This window comes from Dreissena polymorpha, chromosome 1, assembly GCF_020536995.1.
Source record: "Dreissena polymorpha isolate Duluth1 chromosome 1, UMN_Dpol_1.0, whole genome shotgun sequence".
Classification (NCBI taxonomy): Eukaryota; Metazoa; Mollusca; class Bivalvia; order Myida; family Dreissenidae; genus Dreissena; species Dreissena polymorpha.
This window is the reverse complement of record NC_068355.1, coordinates 160,535,532-160,556,682: the sequence shown is the minus strand read 5'-3', so window position 1 is coordinate 160,556,682 and position 21,151 is coordinate 160,535,532. Positions and strand designations below refer to the sequence as shown.

Below are 21,151 nucleotides of genomic sequence, written 5' to 3'. Positions count from 1 at the left end.
AGTCATCATCAGTATACGGATTGATGCGTGTAACCGCTGTCTCCTTAACGATTGGTAAACGGTAAAATTTTGCTCCCTAAGGCTGGTCAGGACGGCAACTCTGTCATTCATTATTCACATTTAATGAATTTTCCACGTATTCCGTCTATTTGCCGACGGCAATTCGCCTACATCACCCGTTTCCTACCTCATACCCGTACCTCAAAGGTCAATAACACGCTTAATAATTATTAGGCCGCCCTACAAAGACATGAATTTGCGTCTTTACGTCCGGTAATGGCTGATCCTCCGCCCGAAGACGTTTTGTTTCAGTTTAAGTACCATTCATACTCATAATGCGCATCCCTAAAGCAGAATAACCATAATCATCAAACACAATATTAACATTTGACGCAGTATGGATATATTAAATACATAGAGAGCTATGTTTTCGGAAGTTTTTGTTGATGATTAATGATAATTTAAATACTCACTACACGAGCTTGACATTCTCCTAGCACGAGTTGGGTATTATTTAACCCCTAGAACAAACGTTGACTCTACGCAGCATAACTAGTTGACCATGTAAGTTATTATTTTTTAAGTATTTTTGTAGTATTTGCTAACCATCGGTCAATTCACGTTTTTTTTTATATAAGTTGAAACACCCCGATAATAAAAACAAACAAACACACGAGGTACTTAATTAAAACAGCGATTATTTTATATTTTATAACTGATAATTTACTTTGCATACTTAAAATTAGCCGAGATTAGTATACGATGATTAAGTACTATAAGTACACTTGTAAGTTAATATAAGTTTTAGTAATCGCTATCGTTTAATCGATTCCCATTGTTTGAGCAGATGTCTAATATTGCGATAACAAAAACTATCAAATACTCATTGCACATTTGTTTAAGGTTATTTACTTTTCATACATAAAATGAGGATATGTAAGTTTACGGTGATTAAGTTGGAAGGGTATATCTAGAAATATTCGTTATAACCCAAATTCTTGAAATCGGTGTTCACTTACGGTTGGTGGCTAAATTAGCTTTGATAAAAAGCAAATATGCCGTGTCAATAGCATTGAATTTTCAATCAAAGTGTCGGGTTATTTGTTTTCAATAATTTTCTTTTTTGCCGCAATTAGTTAAGCCGTAAATTTTTTTTTCAACCCGTGTCTGCATTCTGTCAAGATGCATTTTCGTCACATAAATATAGCAATTCTATAAACATTGTATAAATTGACACATTTTGGAAGGAACACAGGCATCATTAAATGAGAAGTTGTATGATTGACTAGGCAGATCAGACACGTTCATAAAGATAGACTTGCAAATTTCAGCCAGTTAGTAGCATTCATAGGTGTCAGCTGTAAATTGTATATAAATTCGCCTTGTACAACATATAATTTGTCATGAGTGTGTATATCAAGTGACATAACTAGCAGACAAAAACAACCAAAAGTGCTTTTCGTTCAGATAAATTTAGTACATTAAGCAACACGTGTGATTCGTCTTATTTAAAAAAAACGGATCTGCGTCTTAACTATACATTAATAAGCAAACAACGTAAATAACAAGTTAATGTCAGATTATAACATGCATAAATTTGCGCAGTAATTTGTATCAGGATCCGCCTGGTGCAAACTGTATTTCGGCGTGCTATTTTAAATGTAGATTTTTTGCATGCTTAAATAACCAACACTGGTTGCTTTTAGTTACGTTCATGGAAGTACATAGTGGCATAGTTGTGAAAATATAATTTACATAACGGACGTACGTCGAGAAAGTACATGACTGAAATTGACTCATGAAAAGGTTTTCTTAAAATAATAAATTGTTGTAAATGGGGAAAATACAATTGATTCAAAGAAGGTAAAAAGTTATAGTTGTGTTTGTTTAAATACCTGACTATTTAATGACGTTTCTATACTTCTGTTGAGTTACGAAGATACAATGTAAGAACAGAATAGAACACCGAATTAGCAATATGGTGTTATTAAACTCATAAATTACTTGCACACATTGAATTTATGCTAATAGTATTCAAACGATTCGTGTTAATGCTGACACGCTATCCACACTGCGGTTGATGCATGTTGCTACGCGCTTTCTTATGCACATCCTGCTCATCGATATGTCTCCCAAAATATATCACAATCTTTTCTTAATCTCACGTTTTTATTAAAATCAAATTTGAAACAGTTAATCGTGGTTTTTGCACATCCTATTTGATTGCTCTAGTCGCGATTGTACTTTAACTTTGGTCCGGTTTACCGTCCAGTATTTAAACAACACGATGTGTGACGTGCAGTTCATAGGAATTGTTGCAAATACAAGACTATTGCGAGAATGTAAGTGTTATTTTGAAATATATGTTGATAAATAATAATATTTGCTTCATCTAAATGACTCTGGTTCACATGTCTTGATAATGATGCGATTATCATATTTAATGTCATTATTTATTTTCTATATTAACACTTCAATACTATGCATTATGGACTCGATCAGTGTACATAGGACACTTTATCAAATCATGAAATACCATGATTACTATGTTTTGTTAAAGATCACTATAGCAAATTAACATAAATCTCCTTAAATAAAACAGAAACTGTTTCTACGTTTTTGGCATTTCAAAAACTTGCAAATATGAAAACTTCTATATGGATTTCAAACGTAGGACACCATATAATAATAAAAACTAATTAAATTCATGTAAATTGTAGGATTGGGACGCTGTTTTTGGCAACCATGCTGTTGTGTTTGTTCACACCAGGTGCGTATTTACTTCTGAGTACTTAAGAGTGTGGCTTGTATGCTGTCTTGCTTTTCAGAAACAAACACTGAGTTTATTATAAACGAATTTTTTTATATTTTGATGTGCTGATTGTTTGCATGATGAATATAGACTCATTTAGGAATCGTTCACATAATGCCCGTTAGAAAATCATTATTGGTAATGTACCTAGCTGTGTCTTTAAGGAACAATTTCGCATATGATAAATCTGCTGACAAAACACTGAAATGTATATCTTTAGTTCTTTAACATGATTGTGTACTTATCAGTGCGATGGTATTATATGTGTTTCTATATTAATAAATATTTAAGTCTGCATATTATATGACAATGGCCACTTGCCTTAAACAAAGACGGGAGTGTTTTTCTAGGAATTTCTCCCATGATACTGTGCGATGAGTTTCAGCTGTTATATACTATTGATTCAGGTGTTATGATTCAGGTGTTATCGGCTATGATAGAAGGCCATGCGTGTGTACGACGGAGTATAACCCGGTGTGTGGGGTTGATGGCAAAACATACGGGAACATGTGCGCTCTCCGATGCGCGTGAGTGTTTTAAGTCAATATACATCCGCCGATCATAAACAACGTAACAGTGTTTGCAATGTCTGTAAATTAAATTATGCATGTGTAATTGGTAAGTAAATCAGTATTATTAACAACATTATAATATAATACATGCTATAAAATCATAAAAATAAATATAAATAATAAAATGCATGCAACTTTAGAGCTCTAGAGCCTAGAGCTCTAAATCCTATATAAATAATTAATCGAGTTTAACATTTTAAAGTGATGAACATTTTTTTCGAATTTTACCATCAACATATTTAACTCCATTTAACCTATTAAGCTCCGTTATTTATGTATCCCTGTCAACTGATATAGTTCTTCCATTAACCGATGTACCCCCACAAAATCGATTTATTCCATCAACCTTTTCCACAAATTCACCGAACAAGCCCCATTTAACGATATTCACAATCACCCCATTTACCCCCATGTCAGTAACAGCTTTGCCTCATTGATTTCCCCTTTTTACAGATTACCCACATTTACCGACTAACATAACTTATCAATTAGTCCCTCCCCCAAAACAAGCATAATCGCTTAGTGTATGTAATAACGTCTATTTTGTGTAAGTGTGTTGTTTTTGAAATGCTTTGTTGGTTTTGTTCTATTAAGGTCGTTATGAAGTAAATGTCAGTTTTGTCTTCCACACTTATATAAATCTTAACCGTTTATTTGCAGAGGTGTAAGGCTGGCTTATAAAGGGGCCTGTAAATACGAAGGATATGGGGGATGAGCAGTCAACAATATAAGCCTTCACAGAAGAAAATATGAAAAAGCTATAGTTATAGTACACATATTTTTTTGTATTCAAGGCTTTTTCTTAATAAAGAATTTCCACTGAACATTTTCGCATTGTCGTTTACCTATTTATATGAATGGCTTACGTTTCCAATTAAAAAAACAACAGTGCTTGGCATGTACGCGAGTTAGTTTCAATATATCAACATGATGTATTAATAATGTTTGTGCAATAATATGAATAGCGCTTTACACAGTAAATATTATCTCCACAATAAATACATATTTACAAAATTGTTTTTTATAACACAAAACAAACAGCAATACATGTTGAAAATGTGTAAGTCAATTTTAATTAATACTACCCATACCATCGTCAAAAACAAAATTATAAATAGCTTCAAGTACACGGCAAGAATTAATAGAATTATTATTATCAAAGACAATAACATGTAGATAATTATTTATTTTTCGACACATGAACACTGTTAACACCTTGTACTTGTTATATGCCCTTGGGTCTGTCTCGATCAATGATACACATACCGTAATACAGATTCCAAAGTAAAAGATACCGCTTATTCTACAATGCAACTATTAATGTATGCACGTGGGTCTGTTTTGATCATGATAATTATACCGTCGTCCCAACGCACATATACCGCTAAATTAAATGTTGTGTTTTATGTTTAAATGTTTTATGCAGTTTGGTGTATGTTTAATGGTTGAACATGTGTTGTTGTCAGAAGTATACAATTGCCTATACATTATTAATTTATATATTATTGAAAACAACTATATATACTGTTACAATTTATCTAAATAAGTAGCAGAATACACAAATACAAGATACATAACCTCTTATAACACAATATATCTTTTAGTAGCATGTGTAATGATGATGCATGCCTATTCAATCGTTAAACAGTAATATTTAATTTGATACACAATAAAGTTTAAATCTTTTTTAAGCAATAAATATACACGATTGACTTAACAACGTGGTATATATCACGTTTATAACATATGATCGTCTATGTGCCTTATTATTTAATGAATTACTGACACCGTGTTAATACACGGACGTGATTGTAGCAAATCATAATGTTAATCAACAGGTTGGATATGCAAAATAAACATCGTTCCGAATGCAAAACAACAAATCGTACACACAGTGGTACCAAACACGCTATGGATTTCAAATCCAAATTGTTTCCAGAAAACAATATACATACAAGTGTTAAGAAAACACTGTGTTGATGAAGGTTCAAAAACACGAGGAATCGTTAGCGTTCTCGGGATATTGTTCAATGAAAGTAAATCAGTATCTATTTCATGCTTAAACGGTCGTTAATGAGCGTCGGCAGGTCTGCTTCCATCCTTTGCTTGTACTCTTTTTAGGCAATTAGCCTGACTACACCCACGATAAAACGGCTTCATTTTCAGGCAATGTCCTTTTAATTGTTATCAATACCTTTTGATTTTATTAGATTATCATTCATGTAAACCTTTTAAACTGCTTTCTATTGGAAATAACAATATTCCGTGTATGCCTCAACACAAAGTTGACAATGGTCGGCCTTGTAAACCCGTCCTTGACCTAGCCCAGTATGTGCGAAATATCACTGTCGCCGGCATGAAGATTTAACACTTAAGTTTTCTTGTTTGATTGTGCTACTACTTGCTTTTTTGTAGTTTATTTTTATATTAATTTTTAACTTTTTTTAATTCTTCTGGTATACTGAATACTAGGAACATTAATCCTTTGACACTATTGTTCTACAGTATTGAGTAGTCCAGAGTAACTCTCGACATGTTCTTGAAGGCTTATAGTAGTGTGCATGTCTTGTTCACGGTTTTGTTCAACTTGCTTTTCCAACAGCATGACATTTTCTTTGAGCTTGTCATTTGTCATTCCCTTACCAAATAATTTATTAAGAAACATGCGAGTATTTCATCGAATGTATTAAGTTGTTGATTTTTACAATTCTTGCTAAACATTTCCATACAACTCATACTGGATTTGCTTTTTTAGCATGTAAAATTATACAAAATCATGAGATACCAAGTTACCATGTTTTTCTAAAATCACTTTAACAGTAAAGCAGACCACTCCTTTCATATATTTTATAAATAGTATGAAAATAAAAATGTTTTATAACAGTTTTGGCATTTTAAACTTACAAATATTTCGAAAAACGGTGGATATATTAGCAAATAGGTCATCTTATAATGCAACGAACTAATTACATAAATATTCATTGTATTATTGGGGCCCTGTTTGTGGCAGCATTCTGTAATTTGTTCGGTTCACACCAGGTTCTTATTTACTTCTGAGTACATGTAAGTGCAACAGGCTTATTGGTTTGTTTTCTGTTACTACCTGTAAACCCGGGTTAAACAAAACTAGTCATATAATACAGCATTATACAAATCAATTACACGCAGTTTATTTGAAAGTACAACTCAAATAATAAATAAAAGAACACACACACATATTAAATGTTTTTAACTGACTAATGGGTTAATAGAACTTACTAAATATTAGAAAATACACTAATATACCAGAATGTTTTTAACTGACTTTTCAGAACTATAGTACTGACTAAAATTAAAATATGAAACAATAACATAAAATATGTCTTACTTACTTTTCGTCTTTAACGTGGGCAGGAGCTGCTTTTAGTGTTCGTGAGAAAAAGCCCCTTACACCATACAGGTCTTGCCTTAACTTGAAAAACAAAGTGACAAAAATACATTGTTTAATACGCTAGACTCTACATAAACAGAAATATATATGGGCCTCCATGTATACAACTTAAACACCATGCAGTCAATGAGGAATAAATGGTCAACAAAGTAAGTAGGCAAAAAATATTGGTTACAAGATGACATTTAAAAAGAGTACAATTAGACTGGATACTTAATTGCAAAAATAGACTTCGTAATGTAAAAATAATCATTCCTGCTACAAAAACGTGAGTGCTGTTATGTCGTATTTCATTTTAGAAAAATAATGTTCAATATGATGTAAAACATAAGGTTTATTTAAAAAAAAACAAGTAACGTTTAATGTGGTTCTAGTGACCATATTGAGCATAGAATATTTTAAGAATCGTATTTTCAAAGCTCTTAAGAAAAGTCTTCATAATGGTTTGTTCTGTAGCGTGTTGTTTGTATATGCCTTAGTTTTGTATACAACTAATAACACAAACACCATAATATGGGCAGTTATTAAGAAAGTTATTATACATTATAGTGTAAACATTCACCTGATATAAACTATGTTTTCCTTTATTAATTTGGTAACACCAAGAAGTATCATTTGTATGTTTAATATTTTCTGTAAAAAGATGGGCCTTTGTTTTCAAGGTAAATTTTCGATTGCCTTAAACAAAGGTTAGACTGGGTAGCGATGGCTGGCAGGCTCACCAGATATTGTTTATGGTGTTTCAGTTTATTTATACTTTTAATGCAAGTGTTGTCCACGCTACGCGTTTATACGGCGCATTTTTACCCGGTTGGTGGGGCCGATTGAAAAATCTATTCAAACATGTACCGTTTCAAATTTGCGTGAGTTTTAAATCAGTCAATAATACATAAACCTGGCAATCATAATCAACGTAAACAATGTTTGACTTTGATTCATTTGTCTACATTTGTGGAGAAGTGGTGTGTGAATCGGATACCTTATCCAAATAATATGTATGTGTGTATAATTTGTTTGTAAATCAGTATCCTGACGAACGCACTACGTAATGATGTGGTTAGTGTTTATGTGTATTGTCAATTGATATAATGTTCGATGATACAGGATTAAAATGTATAAGACAAAATGTTTAAAAAATTGTAAGTAAATCCATTCAACAATAAGGATCGAGCTCTCGGAAGGAAATTTTCGTCATTGATTTACGCCATTGATCAATTTACTTTTTTAAACCATTTATCCCCATTATTCAATATACCTCCATTAACTGATAACGCTCCATTGAATTTTCAAGTTCACTGATATCTTTCTCATTTAACCGATATGGCTCATCAAACGATTTTAATCATCGACCGAATTACCAAATTATTCCATTAACCTATTTGCCTCGTCAGCCGGTTTACTCCCACTTTCAGATTTACAACATTGGCCGATTAACAAATAAAATCGATGTATCCCTACACTGCGCTGCTAACTTTCGTTTTGTGGCTTTTGCAATTATTTGCTGATTTTGGTATTTTGCCACTAAGAAAGATCGTTTCTTATGTACATAACTATTCTCAACTGTTTATTGCAGAGGTTAAACGCTGATGCGTAAAGGAAAATATTGATACTCTAGAAGAGCACTCAACAAGTTAGGCATTTACAGAAGATACTATGCAGAAAATATGATTTGAATAAAGCAATTGGTGTTAAATAACTGTATTTTTTCCAAAAAGGTATCGTCATGATAAAAAAGTTCCTGTTGACCTGTCATTACAGCATTGTTAAAATAATGTGCATATACCATTTAACGCATTTGTCATTTGCCATGAACCATTTTCAAACATGAAGCTCTGCAGCATTCTTTGTACCTTATTTCAATACGTTTTCGTGATCCTAGTTTTTCTTCAGATCCTGTTTCGCATTCTGTCATCTTAATTTTATGAAAGTTGCAATGTCAATATTCAAACTAGAATATGGTGATACTACAGAAAGGACAAGCATGTGGAAAATGAATGTGCTTATTTATTCAATCTGCAATTCATTTGAATATACAGCATTAGGAAATAATGTACTGAGTGCATTCCGTAGAGAATATTATTATATATGTCCGTGTAGTTGATGCTGCAATATAGCAAATCGTCATTAGAAAGATGCTAATGTAAATCAGTACTGTAACTGCATCAGTGCATACCATATATTTTATTCATTTTGCAGTGTATTTACATTTTATTGAATTATTGAATCTTCTTAATTAATGATGTAGTGAAGTGATGTTATGATGTCCATAATTTGGCTTTTAAAAATATTTTAAGATGTAGTAAATTAATAACAACTATTAAATTGGTTTCAAGTGTGTTCAAGCTTTATTCAACAAAACGTGTAATCGATGATAATTGCGTTTGGATCTTTACCCCAAAAACATATGTAAAACTAAATATTGTACAACACAAATATATCTTACCGAACTAATGTTCTCTTTCTTTGTTTACAAGGATATTGTGTTGTTTGTAGTATGTCATCAATCTATGCGTATTTTACGAAACAATCCGAGGAACATCGGAGAAAGCGAAATTGTACGGAAATTGCAAAGTTGTAAACATTTCTTCTACTTATGAAACGGGTATATTTTCCATAATTCTTGACAACGTTGCACCTTAGCTGCGTTATTATCATTTTTTATGCAAGAGTAACTGAAATCCGGTAAAAATGAGACCAGTTTATATGCATAATAATTGGATTTGTCACCTTTTACGAGCCTTTAAGATTCTCTCTTATTTGGTTAATGAATGATTGCGTTGTGGTTCAATCTGAAATATGACACAAATGATGTTTAATATAACACTTCAGTACCCGATTGGGTAGAGTAAGTTTATTTTTGTATTACCTACCGACCATTATGTTTGTTGCAATCACTGTCTAGTGATTAAAATACAAAGTAGGATAATAAAGAAATGTTGTTAAAAGATCTGTGCCTTTACATGGAAAACCAGCGAAACCATTTGTTGAGTTTAAATCTCGATATTAGTTAAGCTGTCGTGCACCTGTATAAATGGTAGTTTTAGCTCAGGGATTATTTCTATGTTATAGAACGTCAATTAATGATGTTTTGAATAGATTTACTGAAACCATTCGCAGTGCTGCGGACGCGTTATTTTGTAAAACACGTGTTTATAATACTAACCCTAGTTTCAATGTAAATTAATGTTTAAAGAATGCAGAAAGGTTTGATAGCGAGTGCGATACTGCACGAAATGTGTACCACGACGCTTTACGTATTTTAACTCAAGTAAAACTGATATAAACAGAGAACGCTTATGTACTAGGAAGAGATTTTATAAGGACTTAATCCACAAGAAGAAAGCCTGTTGTTATGGGCAAAAAATGCTGGAGATTTAAATTTAAGAAAACACAAACCAATGCACTTTTGGCGATTTTTCAAATAAAAAATAGCGTCATTAAAAATAAAATATCTTTAAAAGAATTTACAACCTTAGTAGTAATATGTCTGTTTTGTGTAATACTGAAGCAGACGATTTCTGTTTAAATAATGATTTTAATTTTGAAAATTCTGTATTTCCTGAACTTGACGTGCCTATATCTGTTGAAGAATTTAAGTATGCAATAAAACATTTAAAACGAAATAAGTCATCGGGTAGCGATTGTATATTGAATTTTCAGTTCTGTGCGTTAACAAAACAGGTATATGTGCGGTTCGTTCATGCGTGTGGTTGTCACGTGAGTGATGGTCACTCAGGTGGACATAGGCGGGAATTTGCACGGGGTGTTCATTGTTTGGTCAGTTCTACGCTAGACTTCGATCAGTAAACTTGTGTTCGTCTACAAATATTACATCGTGTTGTCGACTTTAGCAGAACACAGGGTGTCCATGCTGCAAGATTTGGAACGCATCATAGAAAAGATAAGTGCTAAAAGAAATGTAAATCTGTTAAATCCCTTATACTGAATCTCGAGCATAATATCGAGTGTTACGAAGTAGTAACAGAGTTGAAACGATGTATATTTCAAGTAACAATTTCAGCACTAGAGAAAGCCGAGCAATTTACAAATAGAAATATTGATGGCACGTGACCGAAAATTCACAGGTCATTAATGGTAGAACACGACAAAAGCTTTCGAACTTACTGGGGAATAAATTGCTATTCTTTGTGGTGTTGTATACATTCTATATGTATATGTGTAAATGTTTTACGAGTCTGATGACGTAATGTTATTTGTAGAAAAATACAAGGTAGAGGCGATGGCATATAAAAAGGCGGAAACATAACGCCACGCGGCGCTCTTGACGGGTCATATCAGAAGCCGGAAGCTTCATCTAACATCACAACACAAGGGGCTGAAACTTAATTACCATTGAGACGCACAGGACTATGTTTCGAATATGGCGAACAGGGTCATCGGAAAGGAGCAGCTGGATGTTCAGCAAACAGCTCGACCAATAAGTTAAGTTAATTATGTATAGAACCCCGTTATCAGAAAATGGGTAGTTTCGTGTTCGTCGTAAAACGTAACGTACAGAAAGTTCCTAAAATTCGAACGTGATCAAAAGGATCCAAGTATAGTTCGCCGGTAAGTTGAAGGAAGGCCCACGCGGTTAAGCAGGAGACTACTGATAGTCAGTACATTTTCAATGTAGTAAATGGCGGTTATAAGTATATTTTTTCCAATGCAAAACGTGTTGTGTTTTGTGCTTAGTTGTGTGAAGACTGACTATTTTCTTGAATGCAGCGATATTTTGTCTTTCATGTTTGTGATGGGTTAAACGGTATTTGTATCGGGCTTTTTTCCCGATAAATGGACAGAAGGGGTTATAACCCCTTTGCATAAAAAAGGTGCAGTTAATGATGTAAATATCTATAGAGGGATTACCTTAGTCAGCTGCTTCGCAAAAAAATTACCACGATTTTAAATCAACGCATTGAAACATTTTGCAATACAAACACTATTATTTCGGATGCGCAGTTCGGATTTAGGAAAGGTTATTCAACTGTTGATGCTATTTTTATACTGATGTCAATTGTTCAAAATTATTTAAATGAAAATAAACGTGTGTATGTTATTAACGTCGATATGTTAAAATGTTTTGATAGTATATACCGCAATGGATTATGGTTAAAAATGTTTAAGTCTGCTATACAAGGAAAATTGCTTAGAATAGTGAAGGCTTTGTATGCAAACGTTAAGTCACGTTCAAGTTATTCAGATTAATATAGTTATGCTGTTGCACTGAGGCAAGGGGGGTAATGTCGCCGATGTTTTCATTTTATTTGTTGAAGACCTTGAACTTTTCCTTCAAGATAACATTAACTCTGGTTTGAATATAGATGATATTGTGTTGATTTTACTATAATTTGCTGATGACATGGCTATTTTAGGCAAGTCACCTGCTTTACAATGTTAATTATATTAAAGTTGTTGACAACTTTAACTGTTTAGGCACTGTGTCGAATTATAATGGAAGTTTCAAACTTAACCAGGAACATATGGTTGGTAAAGCCCTTAAGGCCATGAATACATTATTGTCTAAATCCAATGAATTTGACATAAAACCGAAAATACTTTGCCAGTTGTTTGACTCTTTTGTAGGTTCTATATTAAAGGGGCTTGTTCACACTTAAATTGCATTTTTTTGAAGTTTTTCATTTAATGCTTTAAATTGATAAATTTAAACATCGCAAACAACGTGCTCCAGTATAAAACAAAAATAAAATTAAAATAAGAAAGAAAAAGTAAGCCGCACCAAGGCTCGAACCACTGACCCTTGGATCGGTTTTTTCCCCGACTAAATATAGATTTTAAATATAAATTTAAATATAACACGCATTGTGACAGCAACAACAACAACAACAAATATGGCGGAATCTGTATTGTCAAACACGGAAGAAGAAGGTAAAATATGTTTTTTTATTGTAAAACTCAATAGTGCGTATGATTTTTTTTTATAAAAGTAGATTAAAATAGTATAACTGATCAAATGATTCGTTTTCGTTACATAAGTATATGCATATACATCACAGAACGCGTAAATACTGATTCTCTCGTTTACACTTATGTTACAGATAGAGACTAAAATTAAAAGCCAAGTTGAATACAGAATTAACTTTAGTATTCGCGCAAATAAATTAAATTTATCATTAGCCTTGGAGTACTGAGATCATTTAAACATTACAGTATCTTTTTCTTTCCTCATAACTGACAGTGACAACATTATTTGTTGGCAGGCAATTCAAGATGCTGTGCATTTATTGACATATTCATTATTGTGTGTTATATGACAATGAAATTTATTATTAACTAAAATGCATTTGAATGGTACTGGTAGTTTATTAATTTAAACCAAAACTCATAGTTAACCCTTTAAGCGCTGGAACCGAATTTTGAAGGCCTTTGCAAACAGTTTGGATCTAGATGAGACGCCACAAAACGTGGCGTCTCATCAGGATCCAAACTGTTTGCTATTCTGATAGTATTCTTTGAAACAAATCAAAGAAATGGCTAATTTTAGAAATTCAGCGGATGACATTTTAGCAGATGACAAATTTCCCAGCATGCAAAGGGTTAAAATGTATTTATATCAGTTTCTTCTGCACAGCTTTTTTATAAATAAACTGAATAACCAAAATATTTTTGAAAATAGTAACACAGTTTAGTAATTCATGGCATCAAATGCATGTAGCTGGCGCCAGACAACTCGCCCCAATACCAACTTGCCCCAAAACAAACTCGCATCAAACATATGGTCACTCGCTCCAACCAAGAGACAACTCGCCCCAATTTTTTTCGTGCATCTGATTGTTTCTTTATTTAAAGTATTTTATCTTTATATTCTTTGTTAATTTAGCAAAGCACGTATATATTTTGATAAATGTGTATTTCAACAGTACATTGTATTTTGAATAAATCAAATACAGGTCATCTGAAATGCATGTATCATTATATTTGTAAAAGCCAAGAATATTCTGGATATTCCTCTTTTTTCAATTGTTTTGAATATCCTCAAGATTTGATTTCCTGAATGTTGATGAACACTTATTAGATAATAATACGACATATTTACAACTCACTTTTTTAATAGAGACCATAAATAGTTTTAAAAAGTGGTTTAAATTGTGTATTTACTTTTTCAATAGGATACAACCATAATTAAACCAAGAAGTTTATGAAGAAGGGATCACTGGATTTTGTCACTTTGGTACAAGAAACAGAAAAGGTATACTTATTTAGCTGCATTTTTTCTGTTGATTTCATTTGAGAATATTGAAATAATTTGTAGATAATGTTTTCAGATATTCAGGCAAGTTGAGATTTCATTGAAAAAAATATATGTCATTTCACAATATTCTTGAATGGAAACAGAAAAAAACACAGTTCAACGCACTTATTGTTGATATATAAAACAAAGTCTTTGTATGTAAAACTGTGTTGCTACATGAGCAAACAATTTTAAAAAAGATCCTACACTACACTAGGTGAATATTGAAATTTTACAAAAATAACTGACAGGAATGTTTAAAAAATGTGTCATGAAAAATAAAAAATTCTATATGTACATGTAGCTACATCTTGTGTCAAAATTTTTATCTTTATGTTCAAAACATTTATTGTTAAATGCAGAAATGTCTTTTCAAGGATATCATAGACCACCTTACTTATACGGAAGCATAGGAGCTGTTGAAGGAAATTGCTGCCAGACAGTCAGCAGTTATCACTGACAGCCTGTCCTGGCCCAGCTTGGACCATCCTCAAGCTTACCATGATGGTGTGTTTGCAAGAATTGTCCATTTGGTAGACCATGATGAAGACCAGCTTTGTTGTGGCATGGCCTGACAATACTGTACAAGCCAGAGACCAGTATGTTTACTGTTGTTGAATAAGACCCATTTTTCATGTTTATTTTTCTGTGGGCCTGTTTAACAGAATTAATAATGCACTTTATCTATTTCAAATATGTTATTTTTCTGTGGACTTTTTAACGGAATTATTAATGCATTTTATCTATATCAAATATTTTACTTGTCTGTGGGCCTGTTTAACGGAATTAGTAATGCATTTTATCTTTATCAAATATTGTTGCTTGTAATATTAATATAGAACACGTTAAACTACTCATGTAATTGTCTCAGCTTAAAATCAAAAGTGTAGAAAATTTAACTCATTTACTGTCGAAACAGTGGCCATTATGTTCCTGCATCTTAAAAGTTGGACAATAACAGCTAATATATATAAATATATATAGATATATTTAGCAAGGGGTTTTTAGTTTTTTATGTGTTCATATTTTTCAGAAAAAGGGTTTAGTGGTGACTGATCCTCTCACCCTCCTTATCCAGGAAACATTTCGGAACAACGTGTTGGCACTGAAGATGTGGAGGACACAGATTGATCACAGTACATCCTTTGGATACATGGACACCTTCAACGTGACGACAACAAAACTGTACCTGCCTTTTTTTGAAAGGAAGTAGTTAATAAAATTATTGTTAACAGCTTTTTTAGTCTTGTTGTTTAAGAATGCTTGCAACATTTAAGTCGATAAACGGTTGTTTTAAATTTGAATCTTCAGTAATGCATTCTTTATTAAATGATGTAATCTTATTTCTTTCAATATAGTGTAAATAATAAGAACATAATTATCCTTTGTATACAAAATGAAAACCAAGTTTACTGTTCTATTAATCATTATTTATTTATCTTGTTCTTTTGTCAGAAATATTACAGGGGCATACATACAGTATTCCTTAAATAAAAGGGGCAGTTCTTAGAAAATTAACATGTATTTTAGCAATGCATATTCAAACTTTTTCCACATTTATAACCAGCAACAATATGTAAGTAGTATAATGTAACACAAATTAATACTATAAATTTACTACTGATTTTGCCGTGCCTGTCATCAAACATGTTTGACTGAAAGTTTCTTAAAAGATGTTATGTGGAAGACTAAATCAATCATTTAATAAATATTTGAGCCACGCTCTGGGAAAAGGGGGTTTAATGCATGTACTTAAGGTTGTCCAAGATTAGGCTGTGCAGACTGCACAGGCTAATCAGGGGCAACACTTTCCGCCTTATCTGGATTTTCTCTAAGAGACTCCATTTCAACAAAAAATACAATAAAGCAGCAATTGTCTGCCTGATTGGTATTATCAGCACATGTTAATCTCGTACGACAATTTACGCAGATGAATTAAGCCCCATTTTCCCAGGGCAAGGCTCACCTATTTAGGTTTTAGCTGTCTATATGCTCTTTAACTTTTGAATCATGATGCAGTTTCATATAATAATGTATTATGAGTTGTTTTAAATTGATGCATATTCTTTTGTTCAGTGTTGAACTCAACATGTATTATAATAAGGTGTTCACTTAACATTCTTGCAGTAATGTTTTGCTGTGTAATATACATGTAATAATAAATCAAAATTGAACAACTAGCTTCTTATTTCTTCATGTTATTTATTAAAACATTTTAAACCAAAACAACAAAATCCATCACATAATGAACACAAAACATAATACTTTATATTCATGAAACAAAACTATAATTGATAACATTTTGAATAAATGTTTCCAACTTTCAACATTTGACAGATCAAATTATTTCTGAATTCCACCAATTTTTTATTTATGGATAAACAGCACTTTATCATCTTTATGACAGTTTATGTAAGGCTTTTACAATAAATGGTTGTTTATAGACTGATAAACAATGGAAAACAATACATAATCTATATAAAGCATTGTGCTTTGATGTCATTGTTAATGGAACATAAACAAATGTGGTGTGCAGCACACACTCAACATTGACTATGGTAGCTTATACCTAAAAGAGTCAATAATTCCTGTTCATAGTCTTTACTTGTGACAAAAAATCAGGAAAACGCTGAGCCCAGTGTTTATTTAGCTATTTGCCAAACAAGGTTTTCACAAATTCTTCTGTTTCAGAGTGACCTATATCAAATACTTTGGATCCTCTATTGTAATAACAAAACAATTAATTCACCATGTTTGATCATGGGTTTCCCATAAAAAACTTAACACAAATCATGAAACATAACACCTATAAGAGTCAACAATTCCTGTTAATAGTCTTGACTTATGAAAAAAAAAATCTGGAACTTGGCCCATTATTTATGTAGTTATTTGCCAGACTTATTCTTCTTTTTCAGAGTAATCTATGATTGTATACTTTGGATCCTATATTTTTATAACAAAACAATTAACAAAATTCACAATACCTTACACACTTAAAACTCAACTACATATTCTCATGGCATTTAAGGGCACTTGTATGCTATGTTCATCAGTATTTTATCAATGATATTTCTGCCCTATGTTTATAAGCAGTTCACTTATTAAAATCACATTTTATCACCATGATGATGACAGGACAGTCGACCATAATGCCACACATTTGGTCACGCCTTCATATTACACAAATAAATTCAAGCATCATTTCAAACACTAAAGTCATCTACTGACTGAAAACACAGCCAGGGTCACACATGCACTTTCATACTCAAAGGTATACGTCCTATAAAACCATGCTGCCAAATTCACACAACATGTTCCTACCCATAGTCGGTTATCATTGATTTCAGCTTTGTCATTTTTTTAATTCATAATAATGGTATGTTGAAGTTAGTTAAAACAACATAGTTACATACACCATGTACCAATTTGTATGAGTAAATCTTCATATTGTTTCCGGGTTGCTTGCCCTTGACCTATTGGATATTGCAGCTCCTCATTAGCCGCAGGTGGATATATAAGGGGCAATTGTAGAGGCAATCAGCTTTGGATAAGCTGAATCAAAAAGGAACTTTGATCGAAGGCTTTTTTCCTTGATGATCTCTGTGTACTCAGTGCATGTACGTGTATCCCTTCTTTTCATTGATTGGCACCACCGTCCAATTGTTGGCTGCCTTCAATTTACTCTGAAATAACATATAAGCATATTTGTAATTTTGAAATGTACACTAAAACTTATCATAAAAACTATGTATGAAAGTTGTTTGCTATTTTAAACATTATTTTATTCATATCATGCCAATCAGGTAACATACCAATACTTTTCTGGGCTACTTGATTCACCAGTATTAACTTATGAACCTACCAATACTTTTCTGGGCTACTTGATTCACCAGTATTAACTTATAAACCTACCAATACTTTTCTGGGCTACTTGATTCACCAGTATTAACTTATGAACCTACCAATACTTTTCTGGGCTACTTGATTCACCAGTATTAACTTATGAACCTACCAATACTTTTCTGGGCTACTTGATTCACCAGTATTAACTTATGAACCTACCAATACTTTTCTGGGCTTCTTGATTCACCAGTATTAACTTATGAACCAACCAATACTTTTCTGGGCTACTTGATTCACCAGTATTAACTTATTAACCTACCAATACTTTTCTTGGCTTCTTGATTCACCAGTATGACTATGAGCTTATTATATGATGAAGTTATCATACTTGAGTCACTAACTGCCAATTACTGTACTACTAGAGATTGGAGGAGAATGGCATTGAAATAATTTCATGACCAATCAACATGCAAGTTATCTGAACGGTTCAGAAAACAAACCAGCTATCGGATATCCTCTGGTTTTCATAACATATAAAGTTTCTTGTAAAAAAAGCAATTATATTACCAAGGAACTTTAGGAAGCACATAGAATCTTATTGAATATAAATATTTTATTTTATCAATTAAAATATGCTAAGACAGGGTTGTTTGCATACTCTAAGTAAGATGTTAGTTATCTCTCAAATATCTGACACATGACCAGGTGTGGTACTTCCTTGTGACACAAATGACAGGCCAGGACCTGGCTGGGGCTGATGATCGTGCATAGGTGAAGAGTTTGTTGATCTAACATTATGCTGAACAGTCAAACTTGCAATAGTTTGGAATGCACGTCTTCCTAAATACCTTAAAAAGAAGGTTTGTTTTAGAGCATAAAATTGATCACATATCAATTTAAAAAAACAACAAAATTGATATTAAAATCAGGGAATAAACTGTGTAATCATATTATCATTTCATGATAATTGATTACATAATATAACATACATTTGCATACCAGTATATTTTATAATGTAATATATACCGAATAAATTAATCATTCATCATTTATCATTAATTTCATGCTTCATTTGACTCGTGTTGGAGACAGTGTTCCTTGTAAGTTATAACGAATTCATTAAGTTGATACGAACATCTTGGCATAGGGACATAAAGGCTTATTTTAAAACGCGCAATGAACAAATTATGTTATCAGTGCGTATCTGGTTTCGTTGCAGACAATAAAACTAAATACCTATCCAAACTTTTGCTAAAATTCCTTTGTAAACAGGCAACACTTGCCAAAAACTAAACGTAGCTTCTAAAATATGACTTACATTTCGTGTGTTTAAGCCATTACCCTGTCTTCGTCTCTTCCAACGATCCTCCTATGGTTCTGCAAACACTTAGTCTTGTCGCCAAGATTGAATAAATTCGAGCGATGTCGCTGGCTCCGGCTTTTGTTTCTCTTTTTTCGATCACAGAAATGAGATGCATTGTTTGTAAACCCAAAGCGGATAAGCGCAGCGCGCATGGGCATGCTGCATTCTGGTATACTAGTTGGGATCCCATTCACAATTTCTGACTAAAAATAACTCATTTCGCGTTTGAGACGCTTTATAATTTTCAGGTTTTCAAATCGTCAAAAGTTGCATTTAATGAAAATTTTAGAGCATGGAAACAATTTGGTATTTTTTTTTAAAGAAAATATCATAACTACAATGAAAATTTGCAAATCCGAAACAATTTTTTTAAATTTTGTCAATTTATCAAAGTGTGAACAAGCCCCTTTAAATTATACTCCAGAAGTATGGGGTTTCACGATGTCCGATGATATAGAACGAATACATTTAAAATGTTGCAAACGCTTGCTACAAGTGAAAATAAAAACATGTAGTGTTGCTGTTTATGGAGCATTGGGTAGATATCCATTGTATGTAAATAGGTTTGGTAAAATTATCAAATATTGGTCAAAAGTTCTGAACAAAAAAAATATTATTATGCACACTGTGCACAAACAAGCCTTGAATGAGTGTAATAAATATTATACAAACTGGGTCTCAAATGTCAAGAATATGTTAAATAATTTTGGATTTGGTTATGTATTTGAAAAACCAAACGTTGTACTAGTCAATAGTTTTATTAGAGAGTTCAAATGCAGACTTGTTGACAATTTTAACAAGAGTGGTACGGTAAAATGAATAATAGTACTGTATAAGATAATGTATAAACAATTTAAAAGCTGTTTTGAATATGTAACCTCCTGTCACGCGGGGTATTTTTAATAACTTTTACTCGTAACAAGCAAGTTACAGTTTATTTTATTCTATGAATACAATCATTATTCTTATAGCTTTTGTATAGTAGTAGAAGATGACGTCTGAATATGTGTTATTCACGACCTTCTGTTTCTATATATGGCTGGTGGGGTTAGTTCTGCTAGTTATAATTTACTGATTCCTATTAATGTATAAAACTAACTGGATTTCTGTTTCTTTCTCCAAATACGTTCTATGAAAAAATGACAAGCGAATGACTTCCGCTTGGGACAAACCAAAACATAATTTTTCGCGACCTTAATGTACAGGTTACACTATACTAAGTTTTACGCCTAGTTACAAATATTAAACATATTTAGATTTACTTCCGCGTCTTCGATTATTTTTTGTAAGATTAAGAGTCTCTGCACATCCTTTGAGAATCCAAACTGGAAGATATGCCCAAAATAACATACCACCAATTGAACGTTATTGTTTATGTTGTAATGACTTGGATTTAGAAGATGAATACCATTTTATAAGTATATGCCGATGTTACACTGATTGAAGGAAACAAATTATAAGCCGTTAATTTTATATAAACCCTTCTGTATATAAATTCCACAAGTTATTTGTTTTGTGTGACAACTCAGTTATTTATAAAGTATGTCAATATATCAAAGAAGCTCTTGTTATAAGAAATGCCATTCTTAATAAAACTCTTAAATAATTTCATTGCCGATTTTATAGTGTGTTAGTATGTGTATTCTAAAGTGTCTGTTTTAAGTTATGTAATGTTATTTTGTAATACCTAGTTACGTGCCAGAAAATAATATGTATAATATAGTATGAAGACGATGTACTTGTGTATAAATCTGAATAAAGTATCTGTCTGTCTGTGTGTCTGTCTGTGTGTCTGTGTGTCTGTGTGTCTGTGACACACAGACACACAGACACACAGACACACAGACAGACACACAGACAGACACACAGACAGACACAC

General features: G+C 32.4%; 3 long non-coding RNA genes across 3 annotated transcripts; 2 read left to right on the top strand and 1 right to left on the bottom strand.

Annotated features, from left to right (window-relative positions):
• The first annotated feature begins 2,698 nt into the window (after window positions 1-2,698).
• Window positions 2,699-4,201, top strand: LOC127858595 (uncharacterized). Its single transcript, XR_008038983.1, has 3 exons — window positions 2,699-2,770; window positions 3,234-3,339; window positions 4,045-4,201. It is a non-coding gene; the product is annotated as an uncharacterized LOC127858595 (long non-coding RNA).
• An 8,445-nt stretch (window positions 4,202-12,646) lies between these two features.
• On the top strand, window positions 12,647-17,285 carry LOC127858538 (uncharacterized). The gene is made up of 4 exons (XR_008038961.1): window positions 12,647-12,703; window positions 13,945-14,024; window positions 14,444-14,665; window positions 15,100-17,285. It is a non-coding gene; the product is annotated as an uncharacterized LOC127858538 (long non-coding RNA).
• Window positions 15,801-20,449, bottom strand: LOC127858549 (uncharacterized). Its single transcript, XR_008038963.1, has 3 exons — window positions 19,228-20,449; window positions 18,568-18,757; window positions 15,801-17,749 (listed from the first exon to the last, which is right to left on the bottom strand). It is a non-coding gene; the product is annotated as an uncharacterized LOC127858549 (long non-coding RNA).
• Window positions 20,450-21,151: the final 702 nt, after the last annotated feature.